The 25686-nt window shown below is 48.3% G+C and overlaps 1 protein-coding gene across 1 annotated transcript in view; it reads left to right on the top strand.

Moving 5' to 3' along the window:
* The first annotated feature begins 1300 nt into the window (after positions 1–1300).
* Positions 1301–25686, top strand: part of ARAP1 (ArfGAP with RhoGAP domain, ankyrin repeat and PH domain 1) — a 69861-nt gene continuing 45475 nt past the window's right edge. Inside the window, exon 1 of the mRNA XM_039369758.1 lies at positions 1301–1422. The gene's annotated coding sequence lies outside the window, so the exon portion shown is untranslated. The remainder of the gene's footprint in view (positions 1423–25686) is intronic.

Genomic DNA, 25686 nt, shown 5'->3' with positions numbered 1-25686 from the left:
CTCCTTGATTAGTTTCCATCTGTTGCTTCTTCTCCTGCCTTCAGGCGCTTTGGAGAATAGCTTGACTCCCTCTTCTTTGGGGCAGCCCCTCAAATATTGGAAGACTGCTATCATGTCACTCCTAATCATTCTTTTCATTAAATTAGATATAGTCAATTCCAGCCATTTAGCCTCCAGGCCCCTGATCATCTTTGTTGCTCTTCTCTGCACTCTTTCTAGAATAATGTATATAATGTATTGCTAATTGCCCAGATTCTTGTGGAAGTGAGATGGGTGGCCTTATATACAAACATATTGTGGACAAAATCCCAGTTAAAAAGGGGTCCATAAAATCAGTGTCACGGGTGTGTATCTGGGAGTGTGAGGCCAACAGTTCCTCCATCTTCTTCCTCCTTTGAACTCAGAGGTTCATTAACCCTAAGAGCAATTGGATCAATTCATGCTGGATTATTTTATGAGTCAGGAGCAAAGAGCAAGCAGGCAAGTCTCGGGCCTTATCTCTGCCCATACCTTGATCTTTGAGGTCTACTAGGTAAAAAAAAAAAAAAAAATCTGTAGGAACTTCAGAAATCCAGCCTTCTTAAAACATGCTATCTGGGAATTGAAATCTCCCCATCTTAAATAAGCACGCTGTCTGGGGAATTCTGGGAGTTGAAGTCCCCCCATCTTAAAGAAACATGCGGTCTGGGGAATTCTGGGAGTTGAAGTTCCCCCCATCTTAAATAAGAAGCACGCTGTCTGGGGAATTCTGGGAGTTCTAGTCCACCCATCTTAAAGAAGCATGCGGTCTGCGGAATTCTGGGGGTTGAAGTCCCCAAGTTGCTGCGATTGAGAACCTCGGGATTCAGCGGCTGTATTCCAGCAGAACCACCCGAAATCCTTCGCGAGCGTGGGAACCGGCTTCCCTGTAGGCTACGGAGCGAAGGCCACCAAACCTGAGCAGGGGGTTGGACTAGATGACCTCCAAGCTCCCTTCCAACTTTATTCTTCTTCTTCTTCACATTAACCCGGGTTCCGCGTTCTCTCCAGCCCGCTCGTCTGAACGCTGCCCTCTAGGGCCGCGCAGGAGCAGCCAGCTCAGAAAGGGGCACGGGGGGGGGGGGGCAAAACCCATCCTCCACGGCGGGGAAAAGGCAGCCGACGGAGCCCCCCCCCCGTGGCCCGGGGGCGGGGAGGCGAAGGCGGAGCTCGGCCGCCTCTGCCGCTCCCCTCGGGGCGGGCTGGCCGGGGCTGCCCCCGGGGAGGCGGCGGGGGCGGCGCGACCCGCTCCTCCCTTCCTCCCTCCGGCCGGCCGGGAGACGCCCCCGGCCCGCCCGCTCGCCCGCCCGTCCGCCGCCGCCGCCGGGAGCGCAGCGCAGCCGAGACGCTCGCCGAGGCCCCGAGGGGGTCGCTGCGCGGGGACCCCCGAAGCCCCGGAGCGAGGTAAGTGGCGGGGCAGGGCAGGGGAAGGGGACGGGCGGTCCGCGGGGCAGGTCCCCCCTTTGCCCCGGCCGCCGAGGCTTCACCTGTTGAGTCTCCGCCTGCGGAGCGCCTCTCCTGCTCCTCGGAGGAGGAGTAAGAGGAGGAGGAGGAGGAGGAGGAGGAGGAGGAGGAGTAAGAGGGGGAGGAGGAGGAGGGGGCTTCAGTCCCCCCCCCCCGCGCACCCCCGTCTCCTGGCCCTCCCCAACTCCGGAGGGCGCCAGGTTGCCGATGTCCGCCCGCAGCAAATTGGAGTTGGGGGTCGGCCAGGAGACGGGGGGGGGGCCGCGCAGGCTGCAACAAGGATCTGCCCCCCCATCTCTCCCGAACCCCGCTTTGGACCTGGGTAGGCATCTTCAGGCAGTGCCAGACCCGGGGTTCTGCACGAAGCCCCCAGCCCCTTTCTCAGCCTCACACACTTTACACCCACCCACCCACTCAAAGGTGTTTCCTGCAGGGTGTTATGCACCGGCTTAACACCTCTGCGACCCCCCCGGTTTTTTTTAAAATATGGTTTTGTGCATGCACAGGTGTCAAGGGCTTGGGTGGGTGGGGGGTCCCCCAACATTAGCGCTCCCCCCTTCCTTCCCTTATTGCTCTTCCGCTTACCTGGAGGGCTGGGTCTTTGGCCTCTCTGGGTCTTAAGGGTGACCTCTCAGCTTCCTCAAAACAATTCCTCTCTCGGAGGGAGGCAGGCAGGCAGCCACTTCCCCAGGCAGCGATGGGAAATGTAGTCCAGCCTGCTCTGGAAGGACGCCTGGGCAGAAAGAAACGGGGGCTTGGGAAGGTGTGGTAGGTGGGCTTTCTCTGGGTGGGTGCAGATGTGGCATCTTGCGCTTCTGGGGTCCGAGCGAGGTGCTCTCTCTAGTCTAAGGGTTTCTCAGAGAAAGGGGCCAGATGTCCCGCTGATTTGAGCAGGAAAAGATCTGTGGGGTCACTGTGCTGGGTGGTTCTCTTGCAGACGTTTCGTGACCCAACTAGGTAACATAATCAATATCAGAAGGGAGGGGGGTTGTGGAGAGGAGGAGGAGGAGGAAGAGGGGGAGGAGGAGGAGGACTGTGGGGTCCTTGGTGCTCCCTGAGCTGGGTGGTTCTCTTGCAGACGTTTCATGACCCAACTAGGTAACATCATCAATATCAGAAGGGAGGGGGGTTGTGGAGAGGAGGGGGAGGAGGAGGAGGAGGAGGAGGAAGGAAGGAAGGAAGGAAGGAAGGAAGGAAGGAAGAAAGGAAGGACAGACTGTGGGGTCCTTGGTGCTCTCTGAGCTGGGTGGTTCTCTTGCAGACGTTTCATGACCCAGCTAGGTAACATAATCAATGCTAGAAGGGAGGGAGGAGTTGTGGAGAGGAGGAGGAGGAGGAGGAGGAGGAGGAGGAGGAGGAGGAGGAGGAGGAGGACTGTGTGGTCCTTGGTGCTCTCTGAGCTGGGTGGTTTTCTTAAAGACGTTTCATGACCCAACTAGGGAACATAATCAATGCTAGAACGGAAGAGGGTTGTGGAGAGGAGGAGGAGGACTGTGTGGGTCCTTGCTGCTCTCTGAACTTGCTTGTTTTCCTACAGACGTTTTGCGACCCAACTAAGTAACATCAGTGCTACAAGGGGCATGGGTGTGTTCAACCCTGAGGTAGAACTACAGGTAGCCCTTGACTTACACCAGTTGGTTTAGCGACCGTTCAAAGCTACAACGGCACTGAAAAAAGTGACTGAGGTCCATTTTTCACACTTACGACCGTTGCTGCGTCCCCAGGGTCACGTGATCAAAATCCCGACGCTTGGGAACTGTGACCGTTACCCTGACTTGGGAAGTGGGGGGGGGTCACGCGATCCCCTTTTGCGATCTTCTGACAAGCAAAGTGAACGGGGGAAACCAGATCCACTTCACACCCGTGTGACTATCTTAACAAGTGCACACTTCACAAGGTCGTCCAATCGGGCAAAATTCACCTTACCGCTTTCTCGCTTGGCAGAAGAAGATGTGGGCTCCGTCGTGTTTGTAAGTCTGAATGTCTTCTGTTAGGGCAGTGTTTCCCAAATTTGACCATTTTAAGGCATGTGGACTTCAACTCCCAGAATTCCACAGCCAGCAACGCTGGCTGTGGAATTCTGGGAGTTGAAGTCCACATGCCTTAAAATGGTCAAGTTTGGGAAACACTGTGTTAGGGGAATAAAAAACTCTGGTTGGTTCCCTGGGGTGGCTGGAACAGTGCTTGGGCCGCGTCGCTGGAGAAATTTGGCAACCTTTGGTGATGATTTAGCGCCGTCCCCCGTGCCACAATCTCTGGGTGCCCGCTCTTTCTCCATTTCCACGTCTAGAGCGCACGGGGGGGGGGTCCCTAACGCCCTTCGGAGACATTTTGGCCATCAGAAAGGTTAGCAACTTTTGTACGTGGCCTGCTTGCTGCTGAGCGGATGAGGGGCGGGGGCACAAGATGGAGGCTCTCTGGATGCCCCTTCTGGAGTGGAAAAACAGCCCGTAGAACTGGAAGATCCAGTCCGGTCTTTCGGGGATGGTAACAATCAACTCTGCGGTTTGATTGTGTTACACTCTTGAGAAGCTGCCCAGCGTCGCTGTGGAGTTGGGTGGTGCAGAAACATGACTAACCGGTGATTCTCACAACAGGCCACACTTTGGTTGTCGTCTTCCTCTCCGCCCCCACACGTGGAACCATCCAAAGTTCAGATTTTCCACTGAGGTTTTTTGGATTCTCCAGAGGCCTACTGGCTCAGTGTTTCTCAACCGTGACCATTTTAAGGCATGTGGACTTCAACTCCCAGAATTCCACAGCCAGCGTTGCTGGCTGTGGAATTCTGGGAGTTGAAGTCCACATGCCTTAAAATAGTCAAGGTTGAGAAACACTGTGGTAACTGCCTGAACCCAGGGCAGGATCAGGCCGCCGGTTGGGAGCGCCCCTCCCTACCTGTGGGCTGGCCTGGCCCCAGCGCTGACTGCCCCAGGGTGTGTGTTGTGTGTGTGTGTGTACAACATCTTGGCACTGGTGGAGCACCAGGGAGCCCAGGGTGCTGGACAGGAGCCCTGCAGCTCTGGCTGAGCTCTTTCCGTTGATCCCGGGATCCATGTTGTGGCTTGTGCATTTCTTTATTCTTGGCACCCTGGCAGTGAGGGCTGTGGACCGACAACAAACCCACAATTGAGGCTTACAATTACAGGCTGAGTCCTAAATTTAGGGGCAGAATTTCCATTGCTAAGCAAGGCGGTTTTTGAGTGAGTGGTGCCCCATTTTTTTTTTTTTTGCCCACAGTTAAGTCAATCCGACGGTCCTTAAGCGAGTCGGGCGTCCCCTGTTGACTTTGCTTGCCGGGAGCTGGCTGGGAAGGTCAGCGAGGGTGGTCACGTGACCCTGGGATGCGGCGGCGGCTGTAAGGACCTGTCAGTGGCCCAGCACCGGATTTCGATCCCCTGACCATCAGGAGGCTGCAGCGGTTGTAAGTCCGAGGATTGGTCGTAAGTCACTCTTTGCAGCGCCGTCGGAACTTCCAACGGTCATTAAAGGAATGGTTGTTAAGTCAAGGACTACCTGTGAGTGACAGTTGAGCGGTCAGAATCACAGAGCCGGAAGTGATCCTGGAGGTCTTCTAGTCCACCCCCCTGCTCAGGCAGGAAACCCTACACCAGTGGTTCTCAACCTTTTTAATGCCGCGACCCCCCAACCGGTCGTAAGTCAAGGACTACTCAACCGGTCATAAGTCGAGGACTACTCAACTGGTGCAGCACCGTTTGCAGAATGGGACTTTTGGCGGGCTCAGCAGGGCAGAGACAGCCTGGACAATTCCTGTTGGCTTTTGAAAGCCAATAGAATTAGACTCTATTCAAGAGAGTCTATTCTATTGGCTTTCAAAAGCCAATAGAAGAAAAGGGAGTAGCACCGCTAAGGAAAAGGGGGAAAAAATGGCGGACTGCGTTGTTTGGCGACCCCCGTGAAATGGTCGTTCGACCCCAAATGGGGTCCCGACCCACAGGTTGAGAACTAGTGCCCTACACCATTTCAGACAAATGGCTGTCCAGTCTCTTCTTAAAAACCTCCAGTGTTGGAGCATTCACCGCTTCTGGAGGCAGCTGGTTCCGCTGGTCCATTGTCCTATAATTATAATAATAAAGTTGGAAGGGACCTTGGAGGTCATCTAGTCCAACCCCCTGCTCAGGCAGGAAACCCTATCCCATTTCGAACAAATGGCTGTCCAGTCTCTTCTTAAAAACCTCCAGTGTTGGAGCATACACCGCTTCTGGAGGCAGGTGGTTCCGCTGGTTCATTGTCCTAACTGTCAGGAAGTGGGGCAAAACCCATTTGACAAATTTCTCAGCGGCATAAAATCTGGGCTCAACGGTTCGTCGTAAGTCAGGGACCGCCTGTCTCTGCTACGAAGGCAACATTTTTCCAGGCTGGTGAAAGAAATCTTGGCAAAAAGCTTTTGCTGGGTGGGCCTCGTGTGCTGGGGTGGGTGGGTGTCTGGAATACTGGGGTGACTGTGTGGGTCCCCCACCTCACCGGAAACCTACCCGGAGGTTGGTTGTGGCTTTGGAAGGCCAGATGCCCTGGTCAGATTCGTGCAGTCTCTCCAGTGGCCAAAGATCCTGGCTTTCTTCCTGCCTGTTGGGAAATCACTTTTGGAGAGGGGAGGAGGAAGCCCCCCCCTTGTCCCCCCTTGCAGCCCCCAGGGAAAAATGGCTCTTTGTGCAGGAGAAGAAGCCCCCCCCCCATGCCCGGGTGGTCAAGCACTGCTTGCCAAGCTCTCTCCAGCGCCTCTGCAGTTGCTAAAGTTGAGCTGACTTGCCTTGAGTGCTGAGGCTCGGCTGGATTTCCTTTGGAGGACCCCCCTCCCCCCTGCCTGCTTCTCTCTTCCGGCCAAGAGAGACAGAGGGAGAATAGAATAGAATAGAATAGAATAGAATAGAATAGAATAGAATAGAATAGAATAGAATAGAATAGAATACAAAATATGGAATAGAGAATAGAATAGAATAGAATAATATAGGATAGGATAGAATAGAATAGAATAGAATAGAATAGAATAGAATAGAATAGAATATGGAATAGAATATGGAATAGAATAGAATAGAATAGAATAGAATAGAATAGAATAGAATAGAATAGAATATGGAATAGAATTTGGAATAGAATAGAATAGAATAATATAAAATAGAATATGAAATGGAATAGAATAGAATAGAAAATGAATAGAAAATGAATAGAAATGCAGAATAGAATAGAATAGAAATACAGAACAGAATATAGAAAATAGAATAGAATAGAAATACAGAATAGAAATATAGAATAGAATAGCAAATGAGTAGAAATACAGAATAGAATAGAATAGAATAGAAAATGAATAGAAATACAGAATAGAATAGAAAATAAATAGAAAATGAATAGAAATACAGAATAGAATAGAAATTTAGAATAGAATAGAATATAGAATAGAATAGAATTAGAATTAGAATAGAAAATAAATAGAAATGCAGAATAGAATAGAAATACAGAATAGAAATACAGAATAGAATGGAATAGAAAATGAATAGAAAATGAATAGAAATACAGAATAGAATAGAACTAGAACTAGAATTAGAATAGAAAATGAATAGAAATATAGAATAGAATAGAAATACAGAACAGAATATAGAAAACAGAATAGAATAGAAATACAGAATAGAAATACGAAATAGAAATATAAAATAGAATAGAAAATGAATAGAAATACAGCGTTGGGAGGGCCCTTGGAGGTCATCTAGTCCAACCCCCTGCTCAGGCAGGTAACCCTATACATTTCGGACAACTGGCTGTCCAGCCTCTTCTTACAAACTTCCAGGGTTGGAGCATTCACCGCTTCCGGAGGCAAGGCCAAGACTCCCCCCCTCCCTCTCCATCCCTTGGGGGTCCCTTGCGGGGGGGGGGATTCACCTCTGGGCCCCAGAAGGCTTTGGCTGATGGGTCTTATTGTGGAAGCAGCTTTTCCTCCCCAGGTCCCCTTCGAAAGGACCTCGGGACCCACGTTCCCCCCCCCCGGCTGAGTTTGGGGGTTGTCTTCTTTTCTCTTAAGGGCCGGGGGGGGGGTTGGGGGGGGCTGTTGGCGTCTTCTTTTATGAAGCCGGAAGAATGGGACGCCTGTTCGGCGTGCCAGAAAAGGAGGACTAGAGAATAGAGCTTCTTTCTCCTCCGGCTTTGCTCCGCGGCTGACCTTTTCTTCGCTTTGGGAACACGTCAGCCGGGCTGAATAGCCGAAGTGGCGGAGTTGGGCAGGCCGGTCCAGCGGGTGGATTTCCCTCCCTCCTGTGTCATTGCCTTCTGGATGCCCCTGGATTACACGCCCCATAACTTTTCCTCTGGGGCAGGAAGCTGGCTGGCTGAGGAGGATGGAAGGGGTAGTCCTACTCCACAAGGGCGGGCCAAGAGGGGGAAGGCTGCCGTGGCAATCTGGAGGGGAGTTGGCACTCTGGCGGTTCTTCCCTGGCCTGTCCGCGGCTGTTGGTCCCATCTGAGTCTTCACCAGCCCACAGTGTGGATTGGGATAGCCCACTGGTTCATCAGAATTAGAAGAACAGAGTTGGAAGGGATCTCGTAGGTCATCTAGTCCAGCCCCCTGCCGAAGCAGGCGACCGTACACCATTTCTGACACAGGGGCTGCCCCAAAGAAGAGGGAGTCAAGCTATCCTCCAAAGCACCCGAAGGCAGGACAAGAAGCAACGGATGGAAACTCATCAAGGAGAGAAGCAACCTGGAACTAAGGAGAAACTTCCTGACAGTGAGAACGATTAACCAGTGGAACCACCTGCCTCCAGAAGCGGTGAATGCTCCAACACTGGGAGTTTTTAAGAAGAGACTGGACAGCCATTCGTCCGAAAGGGTATAGGGCAGTGGTGGCGAACCTATGGCACGGGTGGGTACGCGTGGGCACGCACGCCGTCTCCCCAGTCCTGGGCCTTCAGCTGGGTTTTATAAAACCTTTTTGCTTTAGGCCTCTGCCGCCGTGTGCAAAAAAAAAAAAGGCTCAATCAATCAGTCAATTTCAACTTCTCGCGGGGAAAAAAAAAGATCTTGCAAAGTTGGAATTGATGGATTGAACTTTTTAGTCCCACCCAGTCTGCCGTTACCACCACAACCACGCCCACCCAATGGGACACGCCCATCCAATTGGCCACACCCACCCAATGGGCCACACCTACCCGGCACCGGACGATGCATAAGTGGGTTTTGGGTTGCAGTTTGGGCACTTGGTCTCTAAAAGGTTCGCTATCACTGATATAGGGTTACCTGCCTGGGTAGGGGGTTGGACTAGATGACCTACAAGGTCCCTTCGAACATCATCATTATTATTACTACTACTACTACTACTACTACTACTACTACTACTACTATTTCTACTAAATGGCTGTCCAGTCTCTTCTTAAGAACTTGCAATGTTGGAGCATTCACCGCTTCTGGAGGCAGGTTGTTCCACGGGTTAATTGTTCTGTCAGGAAGTTTCTCCTTAGTTCTAGGTTGCTTCTCTCCTTGATGAGTTTCCATCCGTTGCTTCTTGTCCTGCCTTCAGGCGCTTTGGAGAACAGCTTGACTCCCTCTTCTTTGGGGCAGCCCCTGAGATATTGGAACACTGCTATCATGTCCCCCCTTGTCCTTCTCTTCATTAAACTAGACATCCCCAATTCCAGCAACCGTTCCTTATATGTTTTAGCCTCCAGTCCCCTGATCCTCTTTGTTGCTGTTCTCTGCATCTTTATAGAGTCTCAGCATCTTTTTTACATCACGGTGACCAAAACTGGATGTTTTATTCCAAGTGTGGCCTTACCAAGGCCTTGTAAAGCTGTATTAACACTTCGCGTGATCTTGATTCTCTCCCTCTCTTAATGCATGTGAATGCCAAGAGCAAAGGTTGCTTTTTTAAAGGCAGGAAGCAGCAAAGCGTTTTTTTCTGGGCATGCAGCTCAGGACTTGCCCAGAAGAAGCTGGATGTTGCACTCCCAGGGCTGCAGAAGTGGCTGCCAGCCAGGATATTCCCCAAAAATGCCAAGGCCCCGGGATATTTATAGCAGGGAGTGAGATGTCCCAAGGTCTCCATTCAAATGTTACTTATGTGTAAGGGTGTAGGCCAGGGGTCTTCAAACGTGGCCCTTTGATGACTTGTGGACTTCAACTCCCAGAATTCCTCAGCCAGGCACGCTGGCTGAGGGATTCTGGGAGTTGAAATCCACAAGTCATCAAAGGGTCATAGTTCCCTCATGCTGGCTGAGGGATTCTGGGAGTTGAAGTCCACAAGTCATCAAAGGGTCATAGTTCCCTCACGCTGGCTGAGGGATTCTGGGAGTTGAAGTCCACAAGTCATCAAAGGGTCATATTTCCCTCACGCTGGCTGAGGGATTCTGGGAGTTGAAATCCACAAGTCATCAAAGGGCCATGTTTGAAGACCCCTGCAATAAAGGTTATCTATCAAATGGCAGGTGGAAGCCCCCTTAATTTAAACGTGCTGGTTAACACTTAACCGGTAGATTTTAATCAATACAGTTAGTGCTTGACTTGCGACCGAAAATTTCCGTGGCTAAGTGAGACGTTTGCTAAGTGAGTTTTGCCCCATTTTACGACCTTTCTTGCCACAGTTGTTACGTGACATGGTTCTTAAATGAATCTGGCTTCCCCATTGAATTTGGTGTTCGCAAAAGGGGATCACGTGTTACCCCCGGGACACGACGACCGTCAGAAATAGGAGTCAGTAGCCAAGCATCCAAATTCCGATCACGTGACTGTGGGGAGGCAGCAATGGTTGTAAGTGTGAAAAACGCTCCTCAGTGCTGCTGTAACTTTGAACGGTCACTAAACGAAGCATCGTAAGTCGAGTACCTGTCAATAAAGCCCCAAGTGGTGTGGGAACAGGCTACAGGTAGTTGTCAACTTACAACTATTTGTGTAGCAAATAGCGGTGCTGAAAAAAGTGAATTAAGATCGGTCCTCACACTTACGACCATTGCAGCGCACCCATGATCACGGGATCATAATTTGGGGACTTGGCTACCGGCCTGTACTTACGACGGTTGCAGCATCCCGGGGTCATGTGATCCCCACTCACAGTCTTCCCAGTCGGTTTCTGACAAGCAAAATCAACAGAGGCAAGCTGGATTCACTTAATGACCGAGTGATTCATTTCACCGTGGCCAAAATAAGTCCTAAAATCAGGCACACCTCACTGACCTCGCTCCCCTGTGATTCACTTCAATGCAGTGCTTCGCTTAACAACAACCGGGGCGAAAAAAGGTCTCTGGGTGCAATGTCCCAGCAACCCCCTTGCTTAGCAACGGGAATCCTAGTCCCAGCTGTGGCTGTAAGTCGAGGACTTGCACATATGTGTAGAACCGCTTCGTCTCAAGTGCCTTGTGGAAGAGAGAAGAGTGCATGTTTGAAAACCGCTCCCTCCCTCCCTCCCCCTCCCTTTCTCGCCTCTCCCCGCAGCTAGAAAAGTAGCTTTTTGGAAAGAAGGAAGGCAGAAGTAAACGGGTGGAATGGGGGTCCCATTTTGGGACGTGCGACTCTGTCTGCAAAAGGCCGACTCTCTTTTGGGGGGCCATTTGCTGTGGGAATTCTCGGGGAGGCCGGCTGCCAAGAATTAAATGGGGCAGAGAGAAAAGCGGAATTATTTAGCGGGTGTGATGATCGCCTGCTTCTTAACCGGATGGAGAAAAAAAGGGGGGGCTGGAGGGAGCCGAAATGGGGGGTGGGAATTAGGAAAAAGAGGGCTGTGCGAAGTGTGGGATAAAGTCTGCACAAGGCTGTGCCCGAATGGGTTATAATGGAGTAACAGAGCTGGAAGGGACCTTGAAGGTCATCTAGTCCAACCCCCTGCTCAGCCAAGAAACCCTACACCATTTCGGAGAAATGGCTGTCCAGTCTCTTCTTCAAAACTTCCAGTGTTGGAGCATTTACCGCTTCTGGAGGCAGGTAGTTCCACTGGTTAATTGTTCTCACTGTCAGGAAGTTTCTCCTAAGTAGTCTGTCCAGTCTCTTCTTAAAAAATGGGGACCAGCAAGGGGAAGTAAACACAGGCAGTCCTTGACTTACGAGCACAATGGAGCCCCAAATTTTCATTTGCTAAGCCAGACGGTCGTTAAGTGAATTTTGCCCCATTTTACAACCTTGCCCCGGCTGTAAAATGAATCACTGTGGGTGTTAGATTAGTAACACGGTTGTTAAGTGAATCTGGCTCTCCCCCCTTGAGTTTGCTGGTCACAAAAGGTCATCACACAATACTGGGATGCTGTGACCGTCATAACTACGAGTCTGTTGCCGAGTGTCTGAATTTTGATCACGTGACCACAGGGACATAAGAGGTCGTAAGTGTGAAAAACGGCCGTAAGTCCCTTTTTTCAGTGCTGTAGTAACTTCAGACGCTCACAAAATGGACTGTTGCAAGTTGAGCTGCATAAAAACATAAGTGCTTTGCCCCTTGAGAAGCGAGAAGTTGGCCTGGCTGAGTTTCGGGGGGACGGTTCCGTCCTGTGGCCCCCCCCAAAAGCGCCCAGTGGTGGAAAACCCCTGGGAAGCCACCGTGAAGGACCTGGAAGAGGTGTTTGTGGGTCCCTGCAGCAAACACACAATTCAGTCTTTGAGCGACACCCTTGAGACCGTCGCAGCTGTGCTCCCTCGAGGGAGATGTGTGTCTGCCAGCAATTTGCAGAAGTACAATAACAACCGACAAACAGGTGTGTTTGTGTGTCTGGGGGGGGGGGTGTCATCTGCACCCCGGTCGAAGTTTTAGAAGGTGGGGGGAAGGACCAAGCATGTTTGATGTTCAGAGAATATAAATAAATACGGGGGGGTCCCCAACTTAACAGCAGCTCGTTTAGTGACGGTTCAAAGTTACAACAGCCCTGAATAAACCAAACTGACGACTGTTTTTTTCACACTGACGGCCGTGGTTCAGCATCCCCAGGTCACGTGATCAAAACTGAGAGGCTTGGCAACTGTCTCGTGTTTATGACGGTCGCTGTATCCACGTGATCCCCTTTATTTTTTCATATGCATTTTTATTCATTTTTTAGAGTCACAAATGCTTAATATTCAATTAATATTCAGTTCTGGGAGTTGAAGTCCACCCATCTTCACCTGCCCAAAGTCGAAAAGCACTGCCGTAACGTGAGAAAAATGGGTTAAACAAGTGGTTCTCAACCTTTTTAATGCTGCGACCCCCAACCGGTCGTAAGTCGAGGACTACTCAACCGGTCATAAGTCGAGGACTACTCAACGGGTGCAGCACCGTTTGCAGAATGGGACTTTTGGCGGGCTCAGCAGGGCAGAGACAGCCTGGACAATTCCTATTGGCTTTTGAAAGCCAATAGAATTAGACTCTATTCAAGAGAGTCTATTCTATTGGCTTTCAAAAGCCAATAGAATAAAAGGGAGTAGCACAGCCAAGGAAAAGGGGAGAAAAAATGGCGGACTGCATTGTTTGGCGACCCCCGTGAAATGGTCGTTCGACCCCAAATGGGGTCCCGACCCACAGGTTGAGAACCACTGGGTTAAACCCACACCAGGTATCCTTAGGCCGTGAAACACACACCTTTGTTCAGATGTGAGTTTGTCAAACCTCGCAACAATTGGCAAGTTGTGCAAGAAAACTTTTTTGCTCTCTGTAAAGTGAATAGTTGAGTCTTCGTGCTTGGGATAATCTCTTAAGAGCAGAGATAGAGAATAGGGATGTTTGTGTAAATGTGATAGTAAAGACGGAGGAAACTATTGTTTTGATATCCTTGGTGTTGCAAAGAGATTTAATCGGGGGGGGGGATTTTTTTCAATTTCCCTGGCACTAAAAACAGGCTGAGGGTTAAGTCTGGGCTGGTTTAAATTTTAGAAGGTTGTTTTTTTTAGCAATTCTATTTGGGAAAAGAGGTTTGAGGGAAGTGTGCAAAATATTTGAAGAAAGTGGCGCAGATTTTTAGCCCAACTTTCCTCCAGCAGATGCCCGCCAGGTGGATTGGGTGCGGTTTGCAAGCTGATCGATCGGGTAGAAAAATGGGTTCATTGGCTGGGCATGATGGAGGTTGTAGTCTGGACGTATCTTATAGCAGCAGGTTGAAAAAGATCAACTTGAGATCAAGACTAAGAGGCATCTGTTTCGGCTCATTAATAATAATAAAATAAAATAAAATAAAATAATAAATAAAATAAAGTTGGAAGGGACCTTGGAGGTCATCTAGTCCAACCCCCTGCTCAGGCAGGAAACCCTATACCGTTTCAGACAAATGGCTGTCCAGTCTCTTCTTAAAAACCTCCAATGTTGGAGCATTCATTGCTTCTGGAGGCAGGTGGTTCCACTGGTTACACTCCCAAAAGTGTTTTCAAGAATCGAAAAGATATTTTTTTTAAAATTTCTTCTTCCAGGTCTTCCTTCTTTTTTATATATATAAAAAGTTTTAAATTTTTTTTACAGTATATAACCCAGATCCTTCCCCCCTTCCACCCCTCCCCAGAGCTGATTACAGGGTTACAAATAAGCAATCATAATCTAACTAACATTACCCAACTCTACTAACAATCAAATCCATAACATACTTTAACTCCTTTTCAAAGTAAATATTAACAAATTAAAAACCAATAATAATAATATAACTAAACAATAATACTAAAAATAATATAAATTCAATCATATTAAACTATTAAAAATAATCTAAAATTTACTCATAAGCTAAATAATATTTTTTAGTCTCATATTTATTCTGGATATAATCTATCCATCTTCTCCAAACCAAAATATGTCTTTCTTGTGAATAATCCTTCAAATAAGCGGAAATTTTTGCCATTTCTGCTAAATTAGACACCTTAACTATCCATTCTTCCATAGTAGGCCCTGAATCTTTCTTTCAATATTGCCCCACCAATAATCTTGCAGCTGTTATAAGATTCAACACCAGGTTTTCCTTCTTTACCTGGGACCTTCATAGCTTCCTTGCAGTGTCCATTTGAGAGAGAGAGAGAGAGAGAGAGAGAGAAAGAAGATTGTAAGCATTTTGGCCTTGAGTGCAATCTCAGAACTCACGTGGGCTAAGCACCGTTTCCTGTAGTTTGGTGTTCTTTCACAAGGGCAGGAAAGCATAACATCCTTCCCCAATTAGGTGCCTGTCCAGATGTGCAGATTCCCACTGCAGCATCCTCAGCGAAGGTGTGAGGAGGCAGTTCAAGCGTGCAGTCCTCAGGGCTCTCTGAGCTGGGTGGTTTTCTTGCAGACGTTTCATTATCCAACTAGCTAATATCATCAGTGCTAGTAGTGAGTGAGGTTTGCAGAGAGGAGGAGGAGGAGGAGGAGGAGGAGGAGGAGGAGATTACAACAACGATCACTGTGGGGTTCTTGGTGCTCTCTGAGCTTGGTGGTTTCTTGCAGACGTTTCATTATCCAACTAGCTAATATCACCAGTGCTAGTAGTGAGTGGGGTTTGCAGAGAGGAGGAGGAGGAGGAGGAGGAGGAGGAGGAGAACTGTGGGGTCCCTGATGCTCTCTGAGCTGGGTGGTTTTCTTGCAGACGTTTCAGGACCCAACTAGGGAACATCATCAGTGCTAAAAGAGAGGAGGAGGAGGAGGAGGAGGAGGAGGAGGAGGAGGAGGAGGAGGAGGAGGAGGAGGAGGAGAAGGAGGAAGAGGAGAAAGACAATGATCACTGTGGGTAATCTCTGAGCTTCATTGTTTTCTTGTTGATGTTTCATTACCCAATTAGATAACATCATCAGTGCTAGAAGGAAATGGGGATTGCAGAGTGGAGGAGGAGGAGGCAGAAGTGGTGGTGGTGGTGGTGGTGGTGGTGATGGAGGAGGAGGAGGAGGAGGAGGAGGAGGAGGAGGAGGAAGAGGAGAAAGATGACTATGGAGTCCTTGGTGCTTTCTGAGTTTGGCTGTTTTCTTGCTGACGTCTCATCACCCAACTAGGGAACATCATCAGTGCTAGAAGGAAATGGGGATTGCAGAATGGAGGAGGAGGAGGAGGAGAAGGAGGAAGAGGAGAAAGACAACAATGACTGTGGGGTCCTTGGTGCTCTCTGAGCTTGGCTGTTTTCTTGCTGACCTTTCATCACCCAACTAGGGAACATCATCAGTGCTAGAAGGAGATAGGATTGGCTGAAGGATGGATATTGTTGGGAAGGCACCAGCCCTGCCCCACTGAAGCAAAGGGTAGTTGGGCGAAGGTCTGCCTTCCTTCCCTTTCCTTCCATCCATCAAGCTGAGATCATTAACCAGGGTCAACGGGAATTCCTGCCTTTGTGTTTCATCAGATCCTTGGCATGAACATTTTTGAAGCGAACATAAAATTGAAACTGGAAGTTTTTCCCTTGAAAGCTGCTTGAAAGATCATATAGATCTTTGCCATTATAGAGGTCGACGGGGTAGAAAATCCAATAAGTGTAATGGGAGAGATTTATTATTTCTCCCAGCGGAAAAATTGCTGGAAAAAAATGGATGTGGTTGAGATGGGGAAGGTTGAGATGGTGAAGCAGGGGGTTGGACTAGATGACCTCCAAGGTCCTTTTCCAACTTTATCATTATCATTATTATTAAAATCCGGTTCAGTTTCGTTGGGAAACTGCTTCTGGATTTTAGGTTGGAAGAAAAAATGAAACTTCGACTTCGTTTTTGTAAAACGGGGATAACGTTGTGAAACGGAAACGTCCTGTTCATGTAGATAGTCCTCAACTTACGAACACAGCTGGATCCGAATTTCCACCGCTAAGCAAGGCAGGTGTTAAGCCAGCCCAACTTTATGAATTTTTGCCAATCACTGCAGTTGTTAAGTGGATCCCACGGTCGTTAAGGGAATCTTGCCTCCCCCTCCCCCATTGACTTTGTCTATTAATAATAATAATAAAGTTGGAAAGGACCTTGGAGGTCATCTAGTCCAACCCCCTGCTCAGGCAGGAAACCCTATGCCTTGTCAGACAAATAGCTGTCTAGTCTCTTCTTAAAAACTTCCAGTGATGGAGCACCCACAACTTCTGGTGGCAGGTAGTTCCACTGATTAATCGTTCTCACTGTCAGGGAATTGGAGGTCATCTAGTCCAACCCCCTGCTCAGGCAGGAAACCCTATACCAATGGCTGTCCAGTCTCTTCTTAAAATTTTTCAGTGTTGGCTCATTCACCGCTTCTGGAGGCAGGTTGTTCCAATGGTTAATTGTTAAGGTGACCAACCGTGAGTTGTGAGTTCTGTCTTCCCTCGAAAAGTGTCCTCCTACATGTCCTCCTTTTCGATATTTGAAGACTAATCTGCAGGGCTTTTTTTTTTTTTCTCATAGAACGCTCAGAACGGCGTTCCGGCACTTTTTTTTGATGGTTTTTTTTTCAACTTTTGCATGAGCTGTGCTGCTCCCGCTATTGGCTTTCGAAAGCCAATAGGAATTGCTGCTGAGCGTACCAAAACACCCGGCTGGCAAACTTTGCACATGCAAGTTGTCTGTATTATTGTTGCAATGAATAAAATGTTTCTTTTATTTCTTTTATTTTTCTTCAATTTATTTGTGTCCTCCTTTTCATTGTAAAAAAGTTGGTCACCTTATAATTGTTCTAACTGTCAGGAAGTTTCTCCTTAGTTCCAGGTTGCTTCTCTCCTTGATGAGTTTCCATCCGTTGCTTCTTGTCCTGCCTTCTTGAGGCGCTTTGGAGAATAGCTTGACTCCCTCTTCTTTGGGGCAGCCCCTGAGATACTGGAAGGCTGCCTAGCCTATCCCCCCTCATCCTTCTCTTCATTAAACTAGACATCCCCAATTCCACCAACCGTTCCTTGTATGTTTCAGCCTCCAGTCCCCTGATCATCTTTGTTGCTCTTCTCTGCACTCTTTATAGAGTCTCAGCATCTTTTTTACACTGTGGTGACCAAAAGCTGGTTGGGAATGTTGCAAAGGAGGATTACACGACCCCGAATTCTGCAGACTTTGAAAATATATGCCTGTTGCCAAGTGCCCACGTTTTTGACCATGGGACTGTGTGACTGCTGTGACCGTTGTAAGCGTGAGGACTGGTTATAAGTCCGTCTTTTCAGTGCCGTTGTGACTTCAAACACTTGCTAAACAAAAGGTTGTGAGTCGAGGGCCCCCGTAGCCACTCTGCATAAATGTAAAATGCAATTAGCTGTAATCGTTAATTAGTCCTTTATCGTGCTGGAAAGAGTCGGAAATCAATTCTTGTTTTTCTTTCCCCTCCCCTTCTATTTATCCTGCACGCATTCCTTTTTAATAAAATCTTTATTTTCATTATATAGTTAATTCTCGACTTAGGGCCACGATTGAGCCCAAGATTTCTGTCGCTAAGTGAGACATTTCTTAAATGAGTTCTGCCCCTTTTTATGACATGTCTTGCCACCATTGTTAAGCGAAACACTGTTAAGTGAATCCTGCGTTTCCCCCATTGACTTTGCTTGTCAGAAGGTTGCAAAACGAGATCAGGTGACCCCAGGGACACGGCGCCCGTCGTAAGTACGAGTCCATTGCCAAGTGTCTCAAATTTACTTGGACTTCAGCAAGGCATTTGACAAAGTAGATCACAATCTACTACTCGATAAGATAGAAAAATGTGGGGTAGACAGAACCACCACCAGATGGATCCGTAGCTGGCTGACCGGCCGTACTCAGCGAGTGGTCCTCAATGGAACTGCATCTATATGGAGGGAAGTGTGTAGTGGGGTGCCCCAGGGCTCTGTTCTGGGCCCAGTACTCTTCAACATCTTCATCAACGATTTGGATGAAGGGATAGATGGGGAACTCATCAAATTTGCAGACGATACCAAGCTGGCAGGAATAGCCAACACTCCAGAAGACAGGCTTCAGATACAGAAGGATCTGGACAGACTTGAACACTGGGCACTAACTAACAAAATGAAATTCAAGGGTGAAAAAAGGAAGGTTCTACATTTAGGTAAGAAAAACCAAATGTACAGGTATAGTATAGGGCAGTGTTTCCCAAACTTGACAATTTTAAGGCATGTGGACTTCAACTCCCAGAATTCCACAGCCAGCGTTGCTGGCTGTGGAATTCTGGGAGTTGAAGTCCTCATGCCTTAAAATTGCCAAGTTTGGGAAACATTGGTATAGGGGTACATTGCTCAATAGTAGTAACTGTGAGATGGACCTCGGAGTCCTAGTGAACAATCACTTAGATATGAGCCAGCCGTGTGCTGCAGCTGCCAAAAAAGCCAACACAGTGCTGGGCTGCATTAACAGAGGGACAGACTCAAGATCACGTGAAGGGTTAATACCACTTTACAAGGCCTTGGTAAGGCCACACTTGGAATCCTGCATCCAGTTTTGGTCACCACGATGTAAAAAAGATGTTGAGACTCTAGAAAGAGGGCAGAGAAGAGCAACAAAGATGATTAGAGGTCTGGAGGCTAAAACATATAATAATAGTAATAGTAATAATAATGAAGTTGGAAGGTCCAACCCCCTGCTCAGGCAGGAAAGGATATAAGGAACAGTTGCTGGAATTGGGTCTGTCTAGTTTAATGAAGAGAAGGACGAGGGGGGACAGGATAGCAGCCTTCCAATATCTCAGGGGCTGCCCCAAAGAAGAGGGAGTCAAGCTATTCTCCAAGGTGCCTGAAGGCAGGACAAGAAGCAACGGATGGAAACTCATCAAGGAGAGAAGCAACTTGAACTAAGGAGAAACTTCTTGACAGTTTGAACAATTAACCAGTGGAACAACCTGCCTCCAGAAGCGGTGAATGCTCCAACACTGGAAGTTTTTAAGAAGAGACTGGACAGCCATTTGTCTGAAATGGTATAGGGTTTCCTGCCTGAGCAGGGGGTTGGACTAGATGACCTCCAAGGTCCAACTTTATTATTATATTATTATTATTATAATATTAATTTTGATCACGTGACCCTGGGAATGCTGCAGTGGCTGTAAGTGTGAACATCGGTCGTAAGTCACTTGTAACTTTGAACGGTCACTAAGCAAATTGTTATAAGTCAAGGACCCCCCTGTGTTTCCTGCTACGGAGTCCCTTTGAGAGGGAGGTGGCCGGTTTTCAAATGGGATAAATAAGTACACGGAAGGAAACCAATACTTGACTTTAATCACATTCTGAAAAAAAAGGAAAGAAAAAAAGAAAGGGGATTAATCTCTTTAATTCTTGGCCGGCCTTTTATTCCGGCAGCGGATTCCGGCTAATGGACTGAGGCTTCCTGCTACTTAGGGGCTGTGAGTGGCGATTGCAATGCCTTTGACCTTCTCTCTACAAAAGCACCAGCTTCTTTGCAACGGATTTCTGGGTGTTTTCTCGCGTTCTCAGTTCCTTCTCTGTGGTTTTAGCAATCACAGGTCTCCGGAGCTGACTCTTGAGCAAGCAGGACGTGTAGCCCGAGTCTTGAGAACCGGCGACTTGCACAGGCCAAATGGAGAGGTGGGTGGCCTGATTCTCCCCCCCCCCCATTGTTCTCTCTCTCTCTCTCTCTCTCTCTCTCTCTCTCTCTCTCTCTCTCTCTCTCTCTCTGGGATGAAACAGATTTAGTAGCGCAGCGTTTCTCCACCAGGGCAACTTTAAGATGGGGGGACTTCAACTCCCAGAGTGCCCCAGCCAGCATGGGGACCTCGTGAAGGTTGAGAAAATACTATAGTGTATTTGGGGTCCCCCCTCTCCCCATGGGTTCAAGGAGAGGGGTATTTGGTCCTCCTAATTCAGATGCAACTAATCCTCTAAACAAGACCTTGAAAGAATGGAAAGTGAGTTTAAAAAAAAAAAGCTGGGAAAAAGCAGTGGTTTTTTTTTGTTTTTTGTTTTTTTTGGCCCAATGTCTTAAGCAGCGTTCTGGGACTTCACAACTTCTGATCAGGTTTAACGGAGGATTTTTCACGCTTTGGTGGAAAAGCCTTATGGAACATTTTGTGAGGTTTAGCTCGATGGGAATGTGTGAGTTAGCTTCTGGGTTGCACAATGGATAGTTCTGCTGTGGGGTCCTTGGTGCTCTCTGAGCTGGGTGGTTTTCTTGCAGACGTTTAATGGCCCAACTAGGGAACCTCATCAGTGCTAGAAGGGGGGGAAGGAAGGAAGGAAGGAAGGAAGGAAGGAAGGAAGGAAGGAAAAGAAAGAAAGAAAGAAAGAAAGAAAGAAAGAAAGAAAGAAAGAAAGAAAGAAAGAAAGAAAGAAAGACTATGGAGTCCTTGGTGCTCTCTGAGCTGGGTGCTTTTCTTGCAGACATTTCATGACCCAACTAGGGAACCTCATCAGTGCTAGAAGGGAGGAGGAGGAGGAGGAGGACTGTAGGGTCCTTGCTGCTCTCTGAGCTTGTTTTTCTTCCAGACGTTTCATGGCCCAACTAGGGAACATTATCAGTGCTAGAAGGGAGGAGGAGGAAGGAAGGAAGGAAGGAAGGAAGGAAGGAAGGAAGGAAGGAAGGAAGGAAGGAAGGAAGGAAGGAAGGAAGGAAGGAGGACTGTGGGGTCCTTTGTGCTCTCTGAGCTTGGCTGTCTTCTTGCAGACGTTTCATGACCCAACTAGGGAACATCATCAGTGCTAGAAGGGAGAGGTTGAAGGATTTTGCGGTGAAGGAGAATGGGAGGAGGAGGAGGAGCAGGACTGTGCAGTTGTTTTTTTAAATACAAATTTTATTAAATGTACATTTTAAAAACAGAGATGGACACGATTCAACTTCCCTGGCTTCAACACTGCTATTAGTATTACCTTATGTCACAGAAAGAAAAACAGATACTTAAAATACATTCTATAACAGGACAGAGTATAACAAACGGTGCGTGTAACATCTGTGCAGTTCTTGGTGCTCTCTGATCTTGGTTGTTTTCTTGCAGACGTCTCATTACCTGACTAGGTTACATCACCAGAAATAAGTGGGCTTTGCTCTGTTCACCTCACTCCCTTCTGGCACTGATGGGGTCACCTAGTTGGGTCACGAAACGTCTGCAAGTAAACCACCCAGCTCAGAGAACATCCAGGACTCCACAGTCTATCTTTCTTTCTTTCTTTCTTTCTTTCTTTCTTTCTTTCTTTCTTTCCTTCCTTCCTTCCTTCCTTCCTTCCTTCCTTCCTTCCTTCCTTCCTTCTTTCTCTTTCTTTCTTTTCCTTCCTTCCTTCCTTCCTTCCTCCCTCCCTCCCTTCTAGCACTGATGATGTCACCTAGTTTGGCCATGAAACATCTGTATGAAAACCACCCCACAATTCAACCCTGAGCTACAGAGACTCTTTTCTATTTGATCCACCGGATCTCACCTGGGTATAAAATCTGCAGGAGCTTTTAGTTTGGCTCACCGTTTCCGCCTCTGGATGATTTTGGAGTTTGGTGACCGTTTCCTGCACCATTGTGAGTTTTTTCCCCCAGGGTCCAATTACAGAGAGGATTTGTTTTGCTTTAGATTTCTTGCCTGGCCACACGGCCTCCGTTAGCACCTTTCACTTCCCTCGCACACACAATCTGGCTTGTGCAGGAAAGCCACTCGCGCCTTCAACCCTTGTAAAACTGGCCAGATTTCAGCTTGCAAAAATTCTTTCCGCGACCCGGAGGGGGGGGGATTAATCTTTGCACCTGCAAACAGTTTTAGCAGAAAGCTTTCTGGTTTATTTCTTCCTTTAAGACATAAAGGGGAAAGGGGGGAAAAAAGTTACTAGTCCTGACCGGTCCATTTCCTGGCTTTTTCTGAGTGACGTTTCAATCTGAGAGCGGAACTTTATGCTGTTGGTAGGAAAAAGGAATTATATGCCGGCTTAGGGCTGTTAGAAGGAGGCTGATGTTTCCGGAAGAAACAAGGAATTTGGGAGAATCCTCTGAAATGTCACAAGAAAAACACCAAGCTCAGAGAGCACCCAGGACCTCGTAGTTGTCTTCCTCCTCCTTCTGTCTGCAAACTCCACTTCCTTATAGCGCTGATGATGTTCCCTAGTTGGGTCATGAAACGTCTGCAAGAAAACCAGCCAGCTCAGAGAGTACCAAGGACTCCACAGTCTGTCTTCCTTCCTTCCTTCCTTCCTTCCTTCCTTCCTTCCTTCCTTCCTTCCTTCCTTCCTTCCTTCCTTCCTTCCTTCCTTCCTTCCTTCCGCCTCCCTTCTAGCACTGATGACGTTCCCTAGTTGGGTCATGAAATGTCTGCAGGAAAACCAGCCAGCTCAGAGAGCACCAGGGACCCAAGAAAGACTGTGGGGTCCTTGGTGCTCTCTGAGTTTGATGGTTTTCTTGGAGACATTTCAGGACCCAACTAAGTAACATCATCAGTGCTAGAAGGGTGGGGGGTTTGCAAAGTGGAGGGGGAGGAGGAGGAGACAAGAACTGTTAAGGTTCTTGGTGCTCTCTGAGCTTGGTGGTTTTCTTGGAGACATTTCATGACCCAGATAGGTAACATCATCAAGGCTAGAAGGGAGGAGAAGGGGGAGGAAGGAAGGAAGGAAGGAAGGAAGGAAGGAAGGAAGGAAGGAAGGAAGGAAGGAAGGAAGGAAGGAAGGAAGGAAGGAAGGAAGGACTGTGGGGTCCTTGGTGCTCTCTGAGCTTGGTGGTTTTCTTGCAGATGTTTTATAATCCAACATAAAACATCATCAGCACAATAATTGAGTGGGGTTTGCCTTCTGCTTATTGTATACATTGCCTTCTCACCCCCCCAGCCCAGTCAGTGTTGATGGAAGAGGCCTTGATTAGACTGTTGTTTACTGTTTGATTGTCTGAATCGATAGTTCCTTGATTGGGATTTTGGTTTATGCCTTGATTCTCGGTCTAGAAAAATCTTGCTGTTCATATCTGCTTATCTGGGCGTCGATTGCTGGCGAGAAGATGCTTTTTGTTTCCTCCACAGCTGTTTGATTTTCTCTTTGGAACGGTGTGTAAACGTTGTTCGTCTCTACGTGCCTAGTGATGGCCCATGTGTCTGGATGCCAGGCTTCCAGGAATTCACTACAGTTTTTGGACAGCCCTCTCGATGTCTCACGTCACTCTGTTGGGCAGCTTGCAGTAGGCATAAAAGCATAATTTTGAAAAGCATATTAAGGAAATAAAAAAAGGTTAAAATCAAGAGCAGGGACGCTGCACGGAAGGCAGTGGTGCAGTTTCCTGAAAAATGGGCGGTTTTTGCACTGCAGATTTCCAGCCCAGAAAATTGCTTGCAGGATTCTTCTGGTGGGCAATCCCCTGGTGTGCCAATCCCAGGGTGGAGTCCGCATCTTTGCTGATTTCAAACATTTTTAGAGGATGCAGAAGTGACAGCATGCTGGGAAACCGCCTCCCCCCCCTTCATTTTTTGGCCTCTGTGCAAGAGGCCTGTCCTTTCGATGGTGTTTCAGCGTCACCCGATTGTGCCTCCCGTATCTGGTGTGTGAATCACATCCTGGGAAGTCATTTGGTAGACCTCTGTAGCAAACGTCATGCTCCAGTTTTATCTTGAAGGATGGATTGTGGTCATCAGTTGGGGAAGGAACTTCTAATTCAATGTTTCTCAACTGTGGCAGCTTTAAGGTGGGTGGGCTTCAACTCCCAAAATTCTCCAGCCAGCATGGTTTAAGATAGGTGGACTTCAGCTCCCAGAATTCTCCAGTCAGAGTGCTTTAAGGCAGGGGTCTTCAAACTTGGCCCTTTTATGACTGGTGGACTTCAACTCCCAGAATTCGTCAGCCAGCATGAAGGAAACTTTGGCCCCTTCATGACTCGTGGACTTCAACTCCCAGAATTCCTGAGCCAACCATGCTGAGGGCAAAGGGAGAGGTTTCCAAGCTGAGCCAGGCTGGCTCAGGAATTCTGGGAGTTGAAGTCCACGAGTCATGAAGGGGCCATAGTTCCCCCAGGCTCGCTGAGGAATTCTGGGAGTTGAAGTCCACGAGTCATGAAGGGGCCATAGTTCCCTCATGCTGGCTGAGGAATTCTGGGAGTTGAAGTCCACGAGTCATGAAGGGGCCATAGTTCCCCCATACTGGCTCAAGAATTCTGGGAGTTGAAGTCCACGAGTCATAAAGCGGCCTAGGCCTAGGCCAGGGGTAGGCAACCGTGGCTCTTTTATGACTTGTGGACTTCAACTCCCAGAATTCCTGAACCAATATGGAGGAACTTTGGCCCCTTCATGACTGGTGGAGTTCAACTCCCAGAATTCCTGAGCCAGCATGGGGGAAACTTTGGCCCCTTCATGACTCGTGGACTTCAACTCCCAGAATTCCTCAGCTAGGCACGCTGGCTAAGGAATTCTGGGAGTTGAAGTCCACAAGTCATAAAAGGGCCAAGTTTGAAGACAAATCAGACCCAGGCACTTGACTTTATGGCTTTGGGTGGCACGAAACCTTGGACTTTGGTGCCAAGCCAGAAAAGGCGGTTTTAACCCTGGGTGGTGATAACAGCCATACCCACAGGGCAAGGAGCTGCTCCTGAAATACCACCACCGTTTACAAAAAAACTTTTTTTTTTTTTTGGCACTTCTGCCCGGTTTTGAATAAGTGTGCATGTGTGTATTTTGTACATCAGGAAGTGAAGCTATGCAAAACATCTGTTGCTATTTTGTAGGGCTGCTTCTCCTAAATGGCAACTGAATTTCCCGGAGATGAGACTCTAGCCCTGTTGAATGTCTGCCTGTGGGGCAGAAGGCCTCTGCTTTGAGGAGGGGGGGGTTGCCTTCCCTAAAAATGCTGGGCAAGGATCCCTCAAGGACTGGCTTTTGTTTCTTGGGGGTGGGGGCCTGAAGCCCACCTCCCCCTGGTTTGCCTTATGGAGCAAACTCCTAGAACAGCCATCTCCAAACTTTCCCACTTTAAAAGTTGTGGACTTCAACTCCCAGAATTCCCCACCAGAATTCTGGGAGTTGAAATCCACAAGTCATAAAAGGGCCAAGTTTGAAGACCCCTGATTTAGGATGAGTGGACTTCAACTCCCAGAATTCCCCGGTCAGAGTGCTTTAAAATGGGTGAGCTTCAACCCCCAGAATTCCCCAATCAGTGTGCTTTAAGATGAGTGGGCTTCAACTCCCAGAACCCCTAGAAAAGCCATCTCCAAACTTTCCCACTTTAAAAGTTGCGGACTTCAACTCCCAGAATTCCCCAGCCAACCATGCTGGCTGGGGAATTCTGCGAGTTGAAGTCCACAAGTCTTAAAGGAGCCAAGTGGCCACATTTGGAGACCCCTGTCCTACAAGGTGCAACTTCCCCAGAGTTGGGAGGCAGTGGAGTGGAGTGCTTCACTAGCTCTAACTGGGTTTAATTTTGGCAGCCCCTTTGAGGTAGGCCAGCTTAGGAGACAGACCGGAAGCCTACAGGTAGTCCTCGAATTACAACTGCAGTTGAGCCC

The sequence above is a fragment of the Crotalus tigris genome, unplaced genomic scaffold (assembly GCF_016545835.1).
Source record: "Crotalus tigris isolate CLP2741 ecotype Arizona unplaced genomic scaffold, ASM1654583v1 scf7180000021220.622782, whole genome shotgun sequence".
Lineage (NCBI taxonomy): Eukaryota > Metazoa > Chordata > Lepidosauria > Squamata > Viperidae > Crotalus > Crotalus tigris.
The sequence above is the reverse complement of the archived record's forward strand: the minus strand, read 5'-3'. Positions and strand labels throughout refer to the sequence as shown.